This window comes from Macaca nemestrina, chromosome 2, assembly GCF_043159975.1.
Source record: "Macaca nemestrina isolate mMacNem1 chromosome 2, mMacNem.hap1, whole genome shotgun sequence".
NCBI classification, from domain to species: Eukaryota; Metazoa; Chordata; class Mammalia; order Primates; family Cercopithecidae; genus Macaca; species Macaca nemestrina.
Genome location: NC_092126.1, coordinates 57,126,655 through 57,147,653, shown reverse-complemented (window position 1 = coordinate 57,147,653; position 20,999 = coordinate 57,126,655). Strand labels below are relative to the sequence as shown.

At 38.2% G+C, this 20,999-nt stretch overlaps 1 protein-coding gene and 1 pseudogene across 1 annotated transcript in view; both read left to right on the top strand.

Annotated features, from left to right (window-relative positions):
• Positions 1–20,999, top strand: part of LOC105499004 (G protein-coupled receptor 149) — a 90,604-nt gene that overhangs the window by 51,201 nt on the left and 18,404 nt on the right. The window lies entirely within an intron of this gene.
• Positions 15,704–18,649, top strand: LOC105499027 (ATP-dependent RNA helicase DDX50-like; annotated as a pseudogene).

The window sequence follows — 20,999 nt, the reverse complement described above, 5'->3', positions numbered from 1 at the left end:
CAATGAGATGAGTACCGTGAGAGATGCTGCTTCCAGCAACTAAAGATTGAATTAAATAATTAACAAATACATGATAAAAACAGGAATACATTGTATATATTTTGTATTAACTAGGGTTTCCTAGAGAAACAGTAGATAAATGATAGATGATAGATAGATAGATAGATAGGTAGATAGATAGATAGATAGATAGATAGATAGATAGATAGATAGATAGATGATAGATAGATAGACTGATTAATAGATTCATTATAGAATTTGGCTCACATGATTATGGAGACTGAGAAGTCCCACAAATTTCTATTCAGAATATGAAGAAGCTGGAAAGCCAGTGTATAATTCAGTTCAAGTCAGAAGGCCTGAGAACCAGGGGAGCTGATGGTGTGAGTTCCAGTCCAAGGCCAAAGGCCCTAAAAGCAGGAGCATGGATGTTAGAGAACGGGGAAAGATGGATGTTTCAGGTAAAACAGGCAGCAAATTTGTGTTTTCTATGGCTTTTTGTTCTATTTAGGCCCTCTATGGATTGGATGATGCCCACCAGCATTGGTGAGAGCAATATTGTTTGCTGGGTCTACTGACTGAGATGCTCATCTCTTCTAGAAACACCCTCACAGAGCACCCTCACCCCCCAGAAAATAATGTGTTATCACCTATCTGAGGATCCCTTAGTCCAGTCAAGTTGACATATAAAATGATATACTTTCCATAATCAGGGACATGAACATTTGTCTATTTTCAACGTAATTCATCTATTAAAATGTTTGATAAGACTGACTGCAACTGGGGAATATGAGATATGAGAAAACATAATTTTATTTGTGATAAATTTCAGTATTAGGATTTATTCAGCATGTTAAAAGTTTACATTCTGGAATGTATAGTCCTCTGGTAAAAATAACGTTTTAGTTTCAATTTGACAAAATAGCCTACAGATACTTTGGACAGGAATTTATAGAGAGTTAATACCAACAAAAATGCCCTGTGGTAGGCTATGATAATGGTACTGAATAGAGTTCGATAGAGGAAATAGAGAGAAAAACTCTCTTAAAAAGATTACAGTCATTTGAATTAATACAACATGTACATAATGTAATGTTTTGACATGGAACTATTGAAGACAAAGTGTCCTCAAAACATTTGTTAAATTTTTTAAGGTAATGTTTCCTATTTAACCCAAATAAAATTGAATATTGACACAGTGTGCCTCTAGTAGGAAAAGGAGAGTAAAGGAAAAGAAAATGAAAGAAAAGGAAGCAAGTGATTTTAAAAAGTGGCTCTTGGGTAAACATTTTAATTAGAATTTCATATTGAATATTTCTTAAGGAGCATATGAAATGTGAATTTTCAGGAACAAACCTCTGCCAAAAGCTGCCATATAACTAATTCTAAATATTTATCTTTGCTCAAACTATACCACCTTATATAGCTTGGAAGGCTAGTCAGAGGAAACAAGGCTAAGTAACTGTAATAGCAGTCTGTTAGAAAGGATGGGTGTGTTATTGGAAATGCCAGTAGGTTTGCTTAGCCCATTTCAAATGTTTCTCTGGGGACCAAAGGCTGCCTCACTAATGATGGTATCAGAAAAGCACAAGGCAAGCCAGCAGTCAACTGCTTTTCAATCTTCCCTTGGTTCATAAGATTTGTCATGCTTTCTTCTAATATATATATATATGCCCTTTGGACCTATATCATGACCCAAATAAATTTGGCATGCCAGTGTTCCTCTTCTTTGCTTTTTAAAAATCAGGATATTAATTTTTATGCATTTTGACTAACCCTAGTTTGAGTCTAAAACATCCCTCTATTTCTGGATATTGTGAGGGACTAGAGAGCCCTCACCTCCACCTACCTACCATTTGGGGACCCTTGGGGAATATAAAGACTTTTGGACTGGGTGTGATCACTCATGCCTGTAATCACAGCACTTTGGGAGGCCAAGGTGGGTGGATCATTTGAGTCCAGGAGTTCGATACCAGTCTGGCCAACATGGCGAACCCCATCTCTACAAAAATACAAAAATGATCTGGGTGTCATGGAGCACACCTGTCATCTCAGCTACTCAGGAGGCTCAGGCACAAGAATCGCTTGAACCCGGGAGGCAGAAGTTGCAGTGAGCCAAGATTGTGCCACTGCACTCCAGCCTGGGCAACAGAAAGAGACTCTGTCTCAAAAAAAAAAAAGGAAGAAAATAGAAGGAAAAAAAAGACTTTTGTTGTTCATTTTAGATATATGATTGAGTTCTCAAACAGCTCATAAATTTCTTAAACTGGTCAGGAAAACAATAAGCACCCAAAAGATATCTTCTGCTTTTGTTGTTTTGTTTATTTTTGCCCTTTTTTGTTAGACACAAAAATTAAAATTTATTTTCCCATTTTTCTTTATTCATTAATTGAATGAACATTTATTAAGTGCCTACTATATGTCAGACCTGTGTCAGGCACTGTGAATACAGCAATGAACAATCATCTACTCTATTCATGGTATATTAGCTTTCCCTAAAATCTCACACATCATACTGGTGCAGAAGACTTGAGGTATAGAGGCCTGAATAAAGGAGTCCTGAGAGAAGTAGAAGACAGAGAATTCTAGATGCAACCCATGTATGTTCTTGTCTAAGCCATTTAAGTACAAGAAGGTAGAAAACAGGATGAGTTGTATCTCTTGTTCTAATCATGTCTATTCCTAAAATATACAAGCACCATATTTCCTTGAACAAAAACATCTGATGATTAGTTCTGACAAATACAAACAAATGTAACAAGAGAGGATTTTATAAAATTGAAACTGTCAGATAAAACACAGGCTATTTGATTAAAGTACTTGGCAATCAGTGACGAAAGCTCATGGTTTCCTTTTAAAACCTTCCAAGTGCTTTTCAATGTAGGTTTCATCAGCCACTGTCCCAGTATGGGCCCCTGGTAGTAAAGAATCTGTATGTTCATCTTTGCATCGATTCCATTGCAGTAGCCTGTTTGCTTATCTTTTATTCCCTGCTCTTTCAGGGATCAATGAGCTTTTCAGTTCTTATCCTACCTGATATCTAAGCAGCATTTGACACTGTTCTACTCTGTCCTTGACTTTTATGACGTAACACATTCCTAACAATCCTCCTACCTCTTTGGCTCACTTTTTCTCAGCCTCCTTTATTGTCTCCTTTATCTCTGCCCATTCTTTAAATGTCCATGTTCCTTAGTACCCTCTTCTCGTTTCACACAAACTCCTGATTCAGTTTTATTTCAAATATATACCCAAATATTTACTGAAATATATATTCCAGAAAAAGTATCTCCTGAGCCCCATGTCCCAAGCCCAGTCTCCTGCTACTGAATTTCTAAAATTGGACATTCAATTTCACCACAATTTTAGCTTGACAACACTGAATGTATTATCTTCTCCTGAACCCATTATCCCATCCTCCCAAACTTGCTTCTCTTCTGTGTTTCCTGTCTCTGAAAATAATACCCATCATCATTCAGTTGCCCAAGCCAGATACTTGGTCTACATTCTTAACTCCTCTTCCTCTGCCCCAACTCACATCAAAGCAGTGACCAAATCCTACAACCTAGATATGTCTTGATATACCAATATCTCACTATAGCCACTATTTCTCATCCATCCTCATCACCATTCTCTCTCCATGACCTCCATAGTGGTCCTCTGGCCTCTAGGTTTGAACCCCTTGCTCTGGTTTGAAAATAATGGTGTCCCCTTCAAAACTCATGTTGAAACTTAAACCCCAATACAACAACAGTAGTAACCTTTGGAAGGTGAATAAATCATGAAGGCTCTGCCCTTATGCAACTTTATAAAAGAACTCAGAGTTGAAAGGAGTGCCCTCTTGCCATTCCCTCCCTTCGGCCATGTAAGAAGATATTATTCACCCCACCGGAGGATGTAGCAACAAGGTGCCATCTTGGAAGTGTAACGCCAAAGGTTCTTGCCTTAGCGGCAGCCCGCAATAAGAGAAAGACATGGATCGGAACAAGAGAAAAAAAGCTGTAGATTTTATTGAGCAGAGTGACAGTACAAAGCTTCCGCAGCGTGGAAGGGGTCCAAAGCCGGTAGCCAGTGTTAGATTTTTCAATTACCTTTTAAACTCTTTAAGGCGGGAAATACTTGCATGTGGCAGGAAGATGTTACCAGAGGAGAAACAAAGACAATTAACATATCTCAGATCTTGAATTGTAACTTAAGTTTTATTTACTTTATAACCTTGCAGCGGCATGGCAAAGGAGACAGGATCTCACAGGACTTTACAAACTGTGTTTACAAGGAATTGGAATTGGGAGCATAGATAAGGTCTGCTGATCACAGAAAAACGGACTTTTAACATTTCTTTTAGTTTCAGGGGAGGGGGAAGGGAGAGAGGGAGAGGACACAGGGAAGCTTACAACAAAATGTTCTCTGTTTATAGCTTTCTTGGGGAAGAAAACAGAGGCACAAATTCTGATGTTAGGAATATTTTCAGCATATATCTTCAATATTATTCATCCAGGACCAAAGTAAGTCCTGATGCAGGAAAGGAGTAAGTTTCACAGCTTTCTGAGCCCCTACTCCACCCAGTAAGCCCAGCTGGAACTTCTCTCAGAAGCCTAGTGTAGCCTCCAGCAGACACCAATCCTGCCAGAGCCTTGATCTTGAACTTTCCAGCCTCCAGAACAGTGAGCAATACATTTCTGTTCTTTATCCAGTCTCAGGTATTTATTTTATTAAAGCAACACAAATAACTAAGATGGAAATTTGTTGACAATAAAACCAAGCTATGTAAAATATTTAAAGAGGTTTATTCTGAGCTAATATGAGTGACCATGTCCTAGGGAACAGTTTCAAGAAATCCTGAGAAAGTGTGCCCAAGGTGGTGAAGTTACAGTTCGGTTTTACAGATTTTAGAGAGACAGAAGTCACAGACAAAGATATAAATCAATACATGTAAGGTATTGATTTGGTTTGGCCCAGAAAGGCAGGACATCTCAGTGCCAGGGCTTACAGGTCATAGGTAGATTCAAGGATTTTCTGACTGGCAATTGGTTGAAAGGAGTAAAACTTTGTCTAAAAACTTGAAGTCAGTAGAAAGACATTCTCGAGTTAAGGTAAGGGGAGTTGTGGAGACCAAAGTTCTTGTTATACAGATGAAGCCTTATAGGTAACAGACATCAGATAGAACAGATGTAAATGTCTCTTTTGGACCTTAAAAGGTGTCAGACTCTTAGTTAATCTTTCCTAAATCAGGGAAAGGCCTGGCTGCATTAATGGAGATTGTCTGCTGGTGCAAATTTCCCCCACCAAAGGCAACTTTGCAGGGCCATTTTAAATTATGTCACAGAAATGTATTTTCGAGTAAAGTATTCTGATTTCCTTCAGGGTCTGCTATCTGTCATGTAATGCTGTACCAGGAATTTAATATCTTATTGCCTCAAAGAGACCAGGCTTATGATCTCTATTTTAATGTCAATGCTGGTCAGTTGTTCCTAAACTCCAACAGGAAGAGAGTATAACAAGGAGTGCCTGACCTCCCTTTTTGTCATGGCTGAGAATTTAGTTTTTCAGATTTCTCTGGGGGTCTCTTTGGCCCAAAGAGGGTCCAGTCATTTGGTTGAGGGCTAGGATTTTATTTTTGGCTTACAAGTTGGTACCATAAGTAAGATATTGTTATAACAAATACCCGAAAATATGGAAACAGCTTTGGAACTAGATAATGGGTAGAGGCTTGACCAGCTTTTAAGTGCATGCTAGAAAAAGCCTAGATTGCTGTGAATGGAGCATTAAGGGCAATTCTGGTGAGGGCTCAGAAGAGAAAAGCAGTATAAGAGCTTCAGTGTTAGATATTATCTAAGTGGTCATGAACAGACTGTGGGTAGAAATGTGGAGAGAAAAGAGCATTTTGAAGACATCTTAGATGGAAATAAGGCATATCTTATTGGAAACTGAAGGAAAGGTCATCTTTGTTACAGAGTGGCAAAAAACTGGCTGAATTATGTTCATGTCCTAATCCTTTGTGGAAGGCAAAATTTAAGGGCCATGAACTAAGACATTTGGTGGAAGAAATCTCTAGGCAAAGTGTTCAGGGTGGTGCATGGTTTTTCTTAACCACTTATAGTAAAGTGTGAGAAGAGAAAAAATAGCTCAAGCTCAAGATGGAATTTACAATCAAAACTAGAGCAGAAGGTAAAGATCTGGAAAACTTTCTTTTTTTTTTTTTTTTTTTTTTTTTGAGATGGAGTCTCGCTCTGCCGCCCAGGCTGGAGTGCAGTGGCCGGATCTCAGCTCACTGCAAGCTCCGCCTCCCGGGTTTACGCCATTCTCCTGCCTCAGCCTCCCCAGTAGCTGGGACTACAGGCGCCCGCCACCTCGCCCGGCTAGTTTTTTTGTATTTTTTTAGTAGAGACGGGGTTTCACCATGTTAGCCAGGATGGTCTCGATCTCCCGACCTCGTGATCCGCCCGTCTCGGCCTCCCAAAGTGCTGGGATTACAGGCTTGAGCCACCGAAGATCTGGAAAACTTTCAACTTGGTTATATAAAGAACGAAAGTATGGTTAAAGAGGGAAAACTGAGGGTGTGGCCAAGCTACTCATTGATAAAAATATTAGTATGAATAGAGGGAAGCCAGGTGCTGTTGATCAAAACAATGGAAGAATCATTCTGAAGGCATTTTGGAGATCTTTGAGACTGCCACTCCCATCATAGGCCAGGAATGACAGAGCCTTGAAGGCAGAAGTTTCAAAGGAGGGGCCCAGGGCACCTGTGGAACCTTAGGGCTTGCTGCCCAGGGCCACCTCAAGTCTCTCTTCCCCCATACTCTAGTGAACTGCTCCCAACTGTGGGATTAAAAGGTATCAACATTCATCATTGAAGTGGTGCTAAGACTGCAAGCATGCAAAGTACACAAGTTGTGGAGGCATTGCTACCTCCACCTAGATTTCAAAGGATGACTCAGAGAGTCTCAGGAGGCCAGGCAAAGAAATGCCACAGGAGCAGGGTGGCTGCAGAAAGTCTCCAGTAGAGCAATGCCTAGCAGAGTCATGGGGTGGGGCCACTGCAAAAAGTCCCCACCAGGGCAATGCCTAGCAGATCTGTGAAGGTGGGGTCACCACAGAGCCTCTACTCAGGCAATGTCTCATGAAGCTGTGGGAGTAAGGCTGTCCTGAAACTCCAGAACTCTAGAACTGCCAGAGTGCAATCCCAGCTTGCAGGCACCTGACTCCAACTTGTAAGAACTGCTACATGAGCAGCACCCAGCAAAGTCATGGGGGTGGGATCCAACAGGGCCTTTGGAGCCCAACTTCAGTCTCAGTATGTCTATAAGACAGGAGATAGAGCTGAAGAAGATTATTCTCAAGCCTTGATATTCAATGTTGTTTTCCCTTTTTGGTGTTGGACTTACTTGAAACGTATTACTTCTTTCTTCTTGCCTATTTCTCCCTTTTGAGATGAAAATGTCTGTGTCAGGCCTATCCCACCATTGTATTTGGGAAATAGATAATTTGTTTGATTTCACAGGCTCATAGCTAAAGAGTAATTTGCCTGAGATGACTCATACCTTGAGGCTCACTCATATCTGATTTACATGATATTTAGATAAGACTTTGGACTTAGACTTTAAAGTTGATTCTGAAACAAGTTAAGACTTTTAGGGGCTATTGAGATGGAATGATGTATTTTGTATGTGAGAAAAACATGAATTTTGAGGATCCAAGAGTGGAATGCTATGGTTTAAATCAGATGTCTTCTCCAAAACTCATGTTGTAACTTAATGCCCAATGCAATAGTATTAAGAAGTATGATTTGTGAAAGGTGATTAGACCTGTGGATTCTGCCCTCATGAATGGGACTGTTGCAGCTTTTTTACTCCCATAGTTCAGCAAGCAGGAGGGAGTGGCACCAGTGGCTTCGCCTCTTCACTCCCATACCTTGGTGAGTAGGAGGGAGTTTTGTGCCCAGCAGCTTCACTTCTTCTCTCCCATTGTTCATGAGAAGGAGAGAGAGTTATAGATTTTTTATTCCCACTGCCCACCGCTCAGCATGGTTTCCATTCCTGCATTTCAGTGAATTCCAGATTCTTGTCCCACAACCAAGAGGAATAAGGTACATGAACACTGGAGAGTGAGTAAGGCAGAGTAGACCTTTATTGAGCCACAGAAAGAAAGCTCTCAGTGGGAGGGAGACCCAAAAGTGGGTTGCTGTCTGTGAGGCTGAGTCTGGGGTTTTTATGGGCTTAAAATAGGGGAATGCATGCTGATTTGTCCATGAGTGGTCTTGGAAAAAGTACCTTTGGATTGAAAAGGCATCATTCAGAAGGAACCAATCGAGAGAGTGGGCAAGACAGGGATGGAAGTTCCCACTCCTGTCATGGACTCTATCCAGAATTAGCAGTTTGGTTTTCAGGTTTTAGACTGTCCTTGGCTTGAAGGTTGGGTTACAGTGGGGATTGTCCCTGTCTGCCTAAGGAATTTGTCTGTCTCCAGTCACTATCAGGATTAGCACCCTTATAAATGGGCTCAAGGTTGAAGAGAGCACCCTCTTGCCTGTCACTTTTGCTATGAAAGGACACAGTGTTTGTCCCTCGGGAGGCTGCAGCAATGGGACAGTATCTTGGAAGCAGAGAGCACCCCTCACCAGACACTAATGCTAGAACCTTGATCTTGAACTTCCTAGCCTCCAGAACCAGGAGACCAATTATTCAAGACTGAATAATTTGTAAATTATTCAGTTTGTAGTATTTTGTTACGGCAGCAAAAGTGGACTAAGATAACCCTCTGATCTACACATCACAGCCCAGAATAAATTTGCAAAAATATAATTTTTCTCCTGTCAACTTTGTGCTTAGAACACTTTGGTAGTTCCTTTCCCCTTAAGGACAAGGTTGAAACTCCTTAATGTGGCTTAAGTGGTTGACTCCTGTGGTTTCATCTCTCCTCAACCTCCCCTTGAACTATTTGCTTCAGTTTCTAACCTATTAATTTTATTTCCTTGAATATGTCATGCTCTTTCTTTCTACAAGACCTTTGCACCCTCTACCCAAATTCTTCTTAGAGGATTCTTCAAAGAATATCTGCTAATGTGTATTATCAAGTGATCTCACGTGTAATCTTTTCCCAGTGGAATATCTCTAAATAGCCCTGATATTTCTGCACTGAATCCTTAATACTGACCATTGATACATGGGTGGATCCAGGTTATATAGGACTTGAATAGTGTTTGTTTGGGAAAGACAACTGTAAGAAAAAGTATGCAAATCATGAATACAAAATTAGATAAAAAATGAATATTTATTTACAATAAAAACAATAATAAGTGCATTGGTGCCTTGGAGATTCAGACACATTTTGTCTGAGATCTCTTTAGGCCATTTCCCAGATACAGTTACAAAGAATGCATTCTGATTGCAACCTGGCTTCCAGTCTTCACTCAGGGCACTGCCACTTTCAACAATAATCAGCATTCAGAATTGCCCATGCATGTGATTGGTTGTGGAACTTAAACTTCTTTAGCTTCATGATAAATGTTTCTTTCCCCTGAAGTTTTGATATTTTAATAGTTTTTAAGTGTTTCAGCTAACACAAATGCTTATTGGCTTCTTTAGTTGTAATTCTGACTAAAACTTGGGAAACAGGAGAATATGGAAATCTAGCAAGATATTTCTCCATGTCCTTTTTTGGGGTGTCAGTAAATTAACCAAGGAAGTGCTTGCTTCCATGTGACATCACAGCTCTGTCATCATTTTTTAGGATATTCTAAGTCAAGTGGTTCTCAAATCTGGCTATATATGAAAATCATCTGGAGAACTCTTCACAAATATAAACTTTGGCTTCCAATTCTAAAATACTAAGTCAAAATCTCTCAAAGTAGAGACTATAAATGTATCTTTCTAATAAGCTCTGCTTGTATTTGTATGTGGTCAGTTCAGCACCAATCTAAGACTGGCATTTGGAAACAACACGTCTAAAGAATAAAGATTAGAGGTCTGGATCCTGGAAGAACAAATAGGCTCAATCAGTGCGTTTAATGTTCCTCGAATACTTTTATAATAAAGGGAATTATTGGTTCTAAGAAGCTGGATACCCAGATTCCTAGACTTCCACATTAGGAAGGCCAATTTATTCTGAAACCCTAACAAGTTTTGGTAGAGAAAAGAAAAAAAGCACCCTGTACTGGTCCAAAAGTTTTGAAAACAAAAGCTTTGGAGCATTACAAATTTTCACCCTATAAAATTAAAATATACATTAGTGCATATGATTGTCCTATCCATTATATGCACAGTGAATGTGAATTAAAACCAAAACTGAGAAAAATTTTAAATTCAAATATCTTAGTAATTCCATCAATTGAAAAAGCACTATCAATCATGTTACAAAGAAACATGTAGATTTTATTAGGACGCATACTTTTCTGTATTCCTGATGTTGTTAAAATGCGTATGCTATTCTCTCCCCAGGAATAAGAAGACTAGTTGAATATGCCATTTTCACTTTCACAGAACTCATTTCCTCTGAAGGCAAGTGTCTAATTTCTGAAAAGTGTGCATATGAGTGATGTTCTATGTATAACTTCATCATTAGCTTTCTTTTTATTTGAGATTCAATAATACCACTAGAATTTTCAGTTAATTTTTTCTAAAGAATCTTTGTAATAATGTATTTTAAAAAGAATTGCTTTAGTATCTTCTGTGTGGGATGGGAAGATTTTGGAGACTTTGTCTTCTAAATCAGTTTTAGAAAAGAATTTTCCACATACTATATTCTGTTGCTATGTAAGTAGTGGGGAGAAAGAATACTTAAAAGTGGAAGAAAGAACAGAGCAGTCTTTTCATACTCCTTTAAGTTTAAGACTTGAAATTTTACTTTGTATTTTCTTCAAAAGAGAAATCAGTTGTGTTCAGTTTTGTCTTAAGAATAACTACTTTATTGTTTTTAATAAAAATAGCATTTGCTCATTATTTGTAAAATTCAAGCAGTACAAAAGCTACCAAGAAGAGAGAGGCTTCTAACCTAAAATTATACTACCCAGAAATTACCATAGGTCTCTATGCACATACGCAGAGAGAATAATGAATGGATGTTTGGGTGGACAGATGGATAATTATTTTGTATCTCCAGTCCCTGGAGTAGAATCTGCCTCATATTAAGTACTCAATAAAAATACAGTGAATGAATAAATCGAATTGTCTGTCTATTTTTTTTCTAGTGCCATACTGCCCAGATTGGAATTCCAGTTCTACCACTTATTGGCTGTTTGACCTTGAAACAGATACTTAACATCTGTACATCTCAATTTTCTCATCTGTAAAATGGGGATAACCATAATACACACCTTCATCAAAGACATTCTTAAGTGAAATTGTTGGTTTATTTTTTACTCTATATGTGCGGTGATTAGATATACAGTGGCTACCAAGAAAATGTGGTGCCACTGCCTTGATTCTTGTTAAACTGCCAGCAGTTTTATCCACCATTGCTTTAGTACCTTTAGAAAAAATGTTAACATGGTGAAAATGACAAATAAAACCTTAATATAGTCATTAAAATAGTTTTGGCCATACAGACCCCCTGAAACTGTTTGTAAGATGGGTTTTGACCACAGATCCCCTGAAACTGCTTGCAGACTTCATTTTGAGAATCATTACTTTAAACCATCTCTTGGCAAAATGGAATCCATTCATAGCCAGAATTCTCAGGTTTTTTTCAACTCATCTTCTTTCTGGGCAACTGCTTACAGAAGTGGATGAATGTTTTGTTTCTGTTTGGTGGCCACCACTCTTAGAAGTTTTTGCATGAGACTGGACCCTTTCCTTATTTGGTTGTTGCTAGTGAATCTATGACTGTTCTCTTTCTTCATTTTACTGGATAAGAGAGATTCTGTGATTGGACTACCTTCCACCACTTTCATCCATAAATATTTCTGGGTTTTTGAATTAATTAAAATCTTCATATTTTTCTTCACTATTTTAGTTAGGTTTTCTCTTCCGTTGGTTAGGAATTTGTATCTATTAAGGTTTAGTCCAAGGAGCAAAAACACTATGGGTGTTGTGGGATAAGATATTTCATTTAGAATTGTGGAGACAGCTGGAGAAGAAGAGGACTTGAAGAGAAGTTTGAGGATCAGAGACAGAGTTACCACTCAGTCCCCTTGAGAAACGGAGGATGTCTAGCCAACAAAGTAGGACCACAAAGGGGAAATCTGTGGAGAGGTCTATGAAAAGCTGTTGCCTCTGAATAACCACGACCTCTGTGTGCCCATAGCCAAGCATCTGGGATGGATCAGAGGCTCTGTTGGTCAACAATAACAGTAGTCAGAAAAGCTAGATGTGGAGCAGAAAGGCGTGATGACAAGCTGGCCCCTGTCTGGTACCCTTCTTCTGTCTGTCTCTGATTCTGCCAATGAGAAGATTTTCAAATGGTTATGGCCATTGCTTTTTACACTTTCTAAATAGCATGTAACTTCCTTTCCTGGATGACTTCAATCTGAAAAGATACAAGAGAGAGACTTAGGGAAAATGTAATTAATTCCCAGCTTAGCTTCACTGACAAGAATACAAACTACCAGAGTATAATATGCCAGATGTTATGTTTTTAAGGCATAAATATTAAACTTATCAAATTATTTTCTAGATGAGAATTATCACAGAATTTTCTAAAGAATGTCCCTTATTTTGCATGAAAAAAACTGAGAAGAAAATTCCATTGATTTGAATAATGCTATCCATGTAGGCTCTATGGAGTTAAATGATTTCTTTCACAAGAGTTAAAATTACTAACATTATCGTCATGTAGAAGTCATCCTTAATTTTCTATAACCTAAGGCACTTCTTGGTCCATGTTCTTTAGATATATTTCAATAGCAAAATGAAGCAGTAATGTATTCTTTCTATCACCAGAAAAGAGTTAACACTGCATTATATATACAAACATGCACACGCAAATATATAAGACATGTACGTATCTGTATATACCCATATCTACAGGATATTACGTGGTCTCTTACCTGTATTCAAGCTTAATAACTGTTTCCTATTGAAAGAGGATATAAATTAGAAGTATATGCGCTTCATTAAATCATCCTTATAGGTTTCATTCTAGTTCACAAAGGTCTATGAAACACATAAACATTGGTTTAAAATCTGCTTTCTTTTCTTTCTTGTTATATCTTCCCACCTCAGACATTTTCATTATAGGCTGTGTAGTGGCTTAGATTTCATATGTTTTGGAAGGATACAAATATTCCCTCAACAACAATGCTTTATTGATAAATAAAGTTTCTTTTGAAGTGTCTTGGATCCACAATTTCTTTGGGGAAGTTTTTAAAGAAGGTTTTGTGATTTTAATTTTTTTCAGAAGAGATTTTATACTTAGATATTTTTCAAGGAAAAAAGTGCTTTCATTGAGGTTACTTTGCCAAAATAGTCACAGAATTTTGGAATAGGAAGAGATAAGAGATACATTGGGGTTTATTTAGCCCAATTCTTTATAGATAATGAAACAAAGATCTTTAATGAATACACTCCTTGTTTATACAGGGTCATACAGCTATTTAGTGGCAGAACAAGTGCTGTCTTTCATGGTCTCCTGAATGTCAGTAAAATGCTTTTTTTTTTTTTTTTTTTTTTTTGAGACAAAGTCTTGCTCTGTCACCCAGGCTGGAGTGCAGTGGTGCTCACTGCAACCTCAGCCTCCAGGGTTCAAACTATTCTCGTGCCTCAGCCTCCCAAATTGCTGGGATTAGATACCACCATACCCAGCTAATTTCTTTGTAATTTTTGTAGAGATGAGGTTTCTCCATATTGGCCAGGGTGGTTTCAAACTCCTGGCTTTAAGTGATCTGCCTGCCTCAACCTCCCAAAGTGCTGGGATTGAGACATGAGGTACCTTGCTTGGCCAAAATGCTCTTTTCTTAAGAATACTTCATTGAGGAATATGTTACATAGCCTTTGATATAGTTTGATTATGTGTCCCCACCCAAATCTCACCTTGAATTATAATCCCCATGTGTGAAGGGAGGGACCAGGTGGAGGTAATTGAATCATGGGGGTGGATTCCCCCATGTTGTTCTTATGATAATGAGTGAGTTCCCACAAGATCTAATAATTTTATAAGCATCTGGCATTTCCCTTGCTCTCACTCATTTCTCTTGCCTGTTGCCATGTAAGATGTTGCCTGTTTCACCTTCTGCCATGATTGTAAGTTTCCTGAGGCATCCTATGCCATGCAGAACTGTGAGTCAATTAAATCTCTTTTCTTTATAAATTACCCAGTCTCAAGCATGTCTTCACAGCAGTCTGAAAATGGACTAACACAGCCCATAAGTCATCCACTTCAAGGGAATAAGTCAATGATTTCTAGTAAGTTTACCAACGTGTACAAACATCACCATAAATCAGTTTTAAAACATTTTCATCACACCAGTAAGGTCCCAAGTGCCCATTTGCTCTTATTCCCTGTCACTAGCTTCCTCTACCCTAGGACACTGCCTAGTGTATTTGCCTCTGTAAATTTGCTTTTTAGTTTGATGCTCTTTGTACCACAATATGATGTTTGATAAAAGTATTCTTGCCTTCCCCACTTATATGAATATCATCAATGTAAACTTTAACACCTTTTCTGGAGTATAGCAATCTTACAAAAACATTATATTTATCCTTTTAAACGGTCTTACAAAGGAAAATATATCATTTCTGACCTAATTCTGATTAATTACGTATGAGAAATTTTTTTCTTGCAAATATTTTTGTGCGGTATTTCTAACATCCAGTCAAATGAGTGCTTATCATTAAGATATAAAAAATTATTTCATTTCTTAGGATTCATTTATTCTTGATGAAATTTTATTTTCTTGTAAACTGGAATCAGTGTATGCTTACTTTCAAGCTAGTTTATCCTCTTTTATTTTGTTAGAAAAACAGAAATAATGGATAAAATATGGAAATAAATTTGGATACACATCATATCTGATTTGAAATGCCATTTTAGGAGATAAAACTAGAGATTTCATTTCTATTAGAACTGAGAATGGAGAACCCTGTCTAATAATTTAAAGAGCAACAACACACTTAAATCCAAAATTCCCTAAGGATTTTTTGTAGCCTGTGATGATTGTACACACGGATTCACACAGGGCTAAAAAGTATGAATTCAAAATACGAGAATACAAATTCCCATAATAAGAAATAAAGTGGAGAGGCATGGTGTCTCACACCTGTAATTCCAGCACTTTGGGAGCCCAAGGCAGGCAGATCACAAGGTCAGTAGTGAGATCAGCCTGACCAGTGTGCTGAAACCCCATCTCTACTAAAAACACAAAAATTAACTCGGCCTGGTGGCACACACCTGTAATCCCAGCTACACAGGAGGCTGAGGCAGGAGAACCACCTGAACCCAGGAGGCAGAGATTGCAGTGAGCCAAGATCGCACCACTGCCCTCGAGCCTGGGTGACAGAGTAAGACTCCATCTCAAAATAAATAAATAAATAGTAAATAAATAAAGTAACTTAAGTATTATGATATATTCATTTCAGAAGCTTATGTTTTGGCCATAAAATCAATGTAAAATGAGGTTTCATGCAGAAACTTGATCATTTTTCATCAGAATAGTTCATCATTTTCAATATCGGTACCATTTGAATAAAGCATTAGGCCCGGCTTCCTTCCACGCTGTTGCTGACTGTAGGTGGTTGTGGCCCCTGTGCCCAGAGGGAGGCAGTGGTGGCCAGTAATGCCTGGGAAACTCCTTGGGGGGACATTATGGAGCTGGAAATACCCTTGGAGGAGTCTGAGAGCCAGAAGAAGGAGAGGCAAAAGGCATTTATTGACCTTAATTTGTACCATACTCTTTGCTGAGCATCAAGGAGCTTAAACCAAGTAAGAAATGGTCCCTGACCTCAAGGAGCCTGTAGAGGAGTTGTGGCATCTTTCCTCCTCCCACCCCCCTGCCCTCCAAAAATAAAAAGGGGGGCAAAGGGAAAAATTCCTGAAACACTCAGAGGATCACAAGATGCTGGAAAATGCACAGATAAAATTTTTACTGGAGACATTTGACCTGGAAAAAAGAAATCAGCTGAAGCGGCTAAGGTAGCAGTATTTGAAGGCTGACGTTCAACAAAAGAATGAGGCTTATTTTGTATAGCCTTAGGAAGCGGAATCTACCCCTCTGACCTTATCAATAAGAGCTCTATGGATATCACAATTTCGGATAAGGGATTATAGACCCGTACTTCCCTTATAGGGTTGTTATGAAGATTTAAACAAGATAAACTGAAAACACATTACACAGTGCTGGAGTGACAGAAGGAAGTCAAGGCACCATTATGACTCAGATGAGAAATCAAAAACAAGAGAAAATGGTGTTACAGATGACCTAGATGTTCCCAAGGCCAAAAAAGAAAAAAAAAAAAAAAAAAAAACTAAAATGAAAGAAAAGCTAAATGGAGACACTGAAGAAGGATTTTATAGACTTTCAGATGAATTCTCTAAATCTCATAAGAAGAAAAGATCTACCAAATGGAAATATTGATGAATATGAAAAAAAATCAAAGCGAATATCATCCTTAGATAGTTCTACTCATAAATCAAGTGATAATAAACTAGAGGAGACCTTAACACATGAATAGGAAGAAGGAGCCTTCTCTTATTTCTTTATTTCTGAAGAGACTATAAAGTTTCTGAAAGGTCGAGGGGTAACATATCTCTTTCCTATTCAAGTTAAGACCTTGTCCTGTATATGAAGGAAAAGATTTAATAGCTCGAGCATGGACAGGAACAGGAAAGACTTTTTTTTTTTTTTTTTTTTTTGCCATCCCTTTGATTGAAAGACTCCAAAGAAATTAAGAAACAATTTTTAAAAAGCTGCTCACCGAAGGTACTTGTTTTGGCTCCAACTAGGGAACTGGCAAACCAAGTAGCCAAAGACTTCAAAGATAAAACTAGGAAATTCAGCATGGCATGTTTTTATGGTGGAACACCATATCAAAGCCCAATTAATCATATGCAAAATGGTATTGACATCTCGGTTGGAACCCCTGGTCATATGAAGACCGTCTGCAGAGTGGCTGATTGGATCTTTCTACACTGCACCATGTTGTGCTTGATGAAGTGGATCAAATGTTAGATTTCGGTTTTGATGAGCAAGTTGAATATATGATTCACGAATCCTACAAAACTGATTCTGAAGACAATCCTCAGACTTTACTTTTTTCTGCAGCTTGCCCACAGTGGGTATACAAAGTTGCAAAAAAAATTACATGAAATCCAGATATGAACAGGTTGACCTTGTTGGAAAAATGACTCAAAAGGCTGCAACTACTGTGGAACACATTCAGTGTCATTGGTCTCAGAGGCCAGCAGTTACTGGAGATGTCCTTCAAGTCTACAGTGGGTCTGAAGGGAGGGCTATTATTTTCTGTGAGAACAAGAAGAATGTAACTGAAATGGCCATGAATCCACATATAAAACAGAATGCCCAGTGTTTACATGGGGACATTGCACAGTCACAAAGAGAAATTACACTAAAAGACTTCAGAGAAGATAGTTTTAAAGTTTTGGTGGCAACCAATGTGGCTGCCCATAGTTTGCACATTCCTGAAGTAGACCTGGTGATTCAACATTCTCCTCCTCAGGAAGTTGAGTCCTATATCCATCGCTCTGGATGCACAGGTAGAGCTGGACAGGGATTTGTATATGTTTTCATCAACCAAGAGAAAGAGGTCAACTAAGATATGTGGAACAAAAAGCAGCAATTACTTTTAAACGTGTAGGTGTTCCTTCTACAATGGATTTGGTTAAATCTAAAAGCATGGATATCATCAGGTTTCTGACTTCCGTTTCTTATGCTGCTGTTGATTTTTTCTGACCATCAGCTCAGGGACCGATAGAAGAGAAAGGGGCGCCGGGTGCGGTGGCTCACGCCTGTAATCCCAGCACTTTGGGAGGCCAAGGTGGGCGGATCACGAGGTCAGGAGATCACGAGGTCAGGCTAACACGGTGAAACCCCGTCTCTACCAAAAATACAAAAAATTAGCCAGGCGTGGTGGCGGGCGCCTGTAGTCCTGTACTCGGGAGGCTGAGGCAGGAGAATGGCGTGAACCCGGGAGGCGGAGCCGAGATCGGGCCACTGCACTCCAGCCTGGGCGACAGAGCGAGGGTCAGTGGATGCATTGGCTACAACTTTAGCCCACATTTCTGGTGCTTCAAGCTTTGAACCACGATCTTCGATCGCCCTTGAAGACCATGACTCTGGAAAGCCTAGAGGAAATACAGGATGTCACCTGTGCCTGGAAAGAATGCAGTGTCTCGGATTACCAGCATGTGTCTCCTGAAAGGAAATATAGGTGTTTGCTTTGATGTTTCTACAACTGAGTCAGAAAGGTTACAGGCAAAGTGGCATGATTCCAACTGGATACTCTCAGTGCCAGGCAAATTACCTGAAACTGAAGAATATTATGATGGAAACAACTCTAATCCCAGACAGAGGAGTGACTGGTCAAGTGGCTGGTCGGGCAGGTCAGGCGGGTCAGGTGGTCGATCTGGTGGCTGGTCAGGTAGACAGAGTCGACAAGGGAGTCACTCAGGAGGTTGAAAAGATGGTAGAAGACGAAGTGGGAATAGAAATCGATCAACAAGTGAGGGCCACAAATGGAGTTTTGATAGAGTATTTGATAGTTAATCTACCAATGTCAGCTTGCCTATTTCTGCCTAGTTATGTACATTATCCACCAAAAATTAGCCCGTGATAGTTGAGGTATGTGTCTGCTATTTTCAAAGAAGTTGGTCGTATTTTTTTTAAAAAAGTATTTCACAAGAATAGTTGTAAACAAATCTACTTATCCAGTTATACCTTTGAATTAAGAAACCTTTTATTGTCTCTTTTTAGAAAAAAAAAATTAGAATATTAGATAATTAAAGACATTTGAAAAGATAAGATTTTGTTTTTTATTTTATGCAGCTATAAAGTTGGGTTTTGAGGTGTTTCTATTATTCCTTCAACTGAAATTATCTCCTCTACTTCTCCAAATTGTGAACCCTATAAAATAACAAAATTTATTTATCCATTAAATTATTTGTCCCTATAATTTGAGGACTGTAAGAAGCCAGAGTGTCTGTCTTTTGCTATTCAGAGGGTGGTTCCTACACCAGCAGCTTCAGCATCATTTGAAAACTTTTAGTAAGTGCAGAATCTTAGGTTCAATCATAGACCCCCTGAATCAAAATTTGCATTTGCACAAAACAAGTTTTTAATTTAATGAAATCCAATTTATCAAATATCCTTTTACGGATCATACTTTTTGTGTCAAGTCTAATAACTCCTTCCTAGCCTTAGATCTCAAAGATTTGCTCCTATATTTTTCAAATAAAAATTTTAGTTTTACATTTTATATTTAAGTTTACGATTCATTTTGAGGTAATTTTTTAATAAACCATGAAACAGTTGTAGCTTATTTTATTTTATTTTATTTTTTGCATGTGGATGACTAATTGCCCTACCACTGTTAGTTGAAAAGGCTAACTTTCCTCCATTGAATTGTTTTTGTACCTTTGTAAAAAGTCAGTTGGGTATATTCGAGTGAGTCTACATTTGGATTCTCTATTCTGTTCCATTTTTTTACGTCTCTATCCCTCTAGCAACAACACAATTTTGATTATTGTAGCTATATTGAAATTAGATATCCTGATTCCTCCCATTATACAGTCAACTCTCCATATCTGTGGGTTCCTATATACGAATTCAGCCAACTAGGGATCAAAAATATTCAACTACAAAATTGTGCCTATACTAAACACATGCAGACCAGACATTTTTTCTTGTCAGTATTCCCTAAACAATACAGTAAACAGCTATTGACATAGCATTTACATGATATTAGGTATTATAAGTAATCTAGAGATGATTTCAAAGTATATGGGAGGAGGTGCACAGATTATATACAAATACTATGCCATTTTATATAACGGACTTGAGCATCTGAAGATTTTTGCTATCCACAGGAAGTCCTGGAACCAATCCCCCACAGATACTAAAGATCAACTGTATTTATTTTTTTGAAATAATTTTGGTTATTCTGGTTCATGTACCTTTTCATTTTAATTTTAGAATGATGTTGTCTATAACTGCAAAAATATATTGCTAGGATTTTGACAGGAATTATATTAAATGTATAGATCAGTTTCTACAGAACAGATATCTTTACTGTCAAATCTTCCAGTCCATGAACACAATATGTCTCTTCATTTATTCAGATTGTCAATTAAAGTGTCAAGTAGTTTCCAGTATATTAGTCCTATACATGTTTCATAAGATTTGCACCTAAATATTTAAGCTTTTTAGCAATTATAAATGGTACTGCATTTTCTATTTTAATATCCATGTGTTCATTGCTAGTACATAGAAGTACAGATGATTTTGTACATGTATCTTATATCCTGTGACCTTGCTTAGCTCAATCATTAGCTTAAGGATTTTTTGTCCATTCCTTGGGATTTTCTACATAAATCAATCATGTCATCCACAAGTTGCAACAGTTTCATTTCTTCCTTTCTGGTCTGTACAATTTTTGTTTCCTTTTCTTTTCTTTTTCTTTTTGAGACAGGGCTTCACTCTGTCACTGAGGCTGAGTACAGTGGCATGATTATGGCTCACTGCAGCCTCCAACCCCCATGCTCAAATGATCCTCCCACCTCAGCCTCCTCAGTAGCTGGGATTATAGTCACACTCCACCATGCCTAGCTAAATGTTTTTATTTTTTGTACAGAGAGAGGTGGAGGCTACAGTGAGCTGTGAGCATAGCACTGCACTCAGCCTGGGTGACAGTGCAAAACCCTATCTCAAATAAGTAAATAAATAAATATTGACACAGCCTTAAATTTCTGAAAGAAACCCTGCTTGATTATTGTACTTAATTATTTTTATAGATTGCTGAATTCTATTTGCTAATATTTGTTAAGGATGTTTGCATCTATATTCATGAGTGATACTAATCTATAGTTTTATTTTTTGTACTGTCTGTAGAGTTTTATTA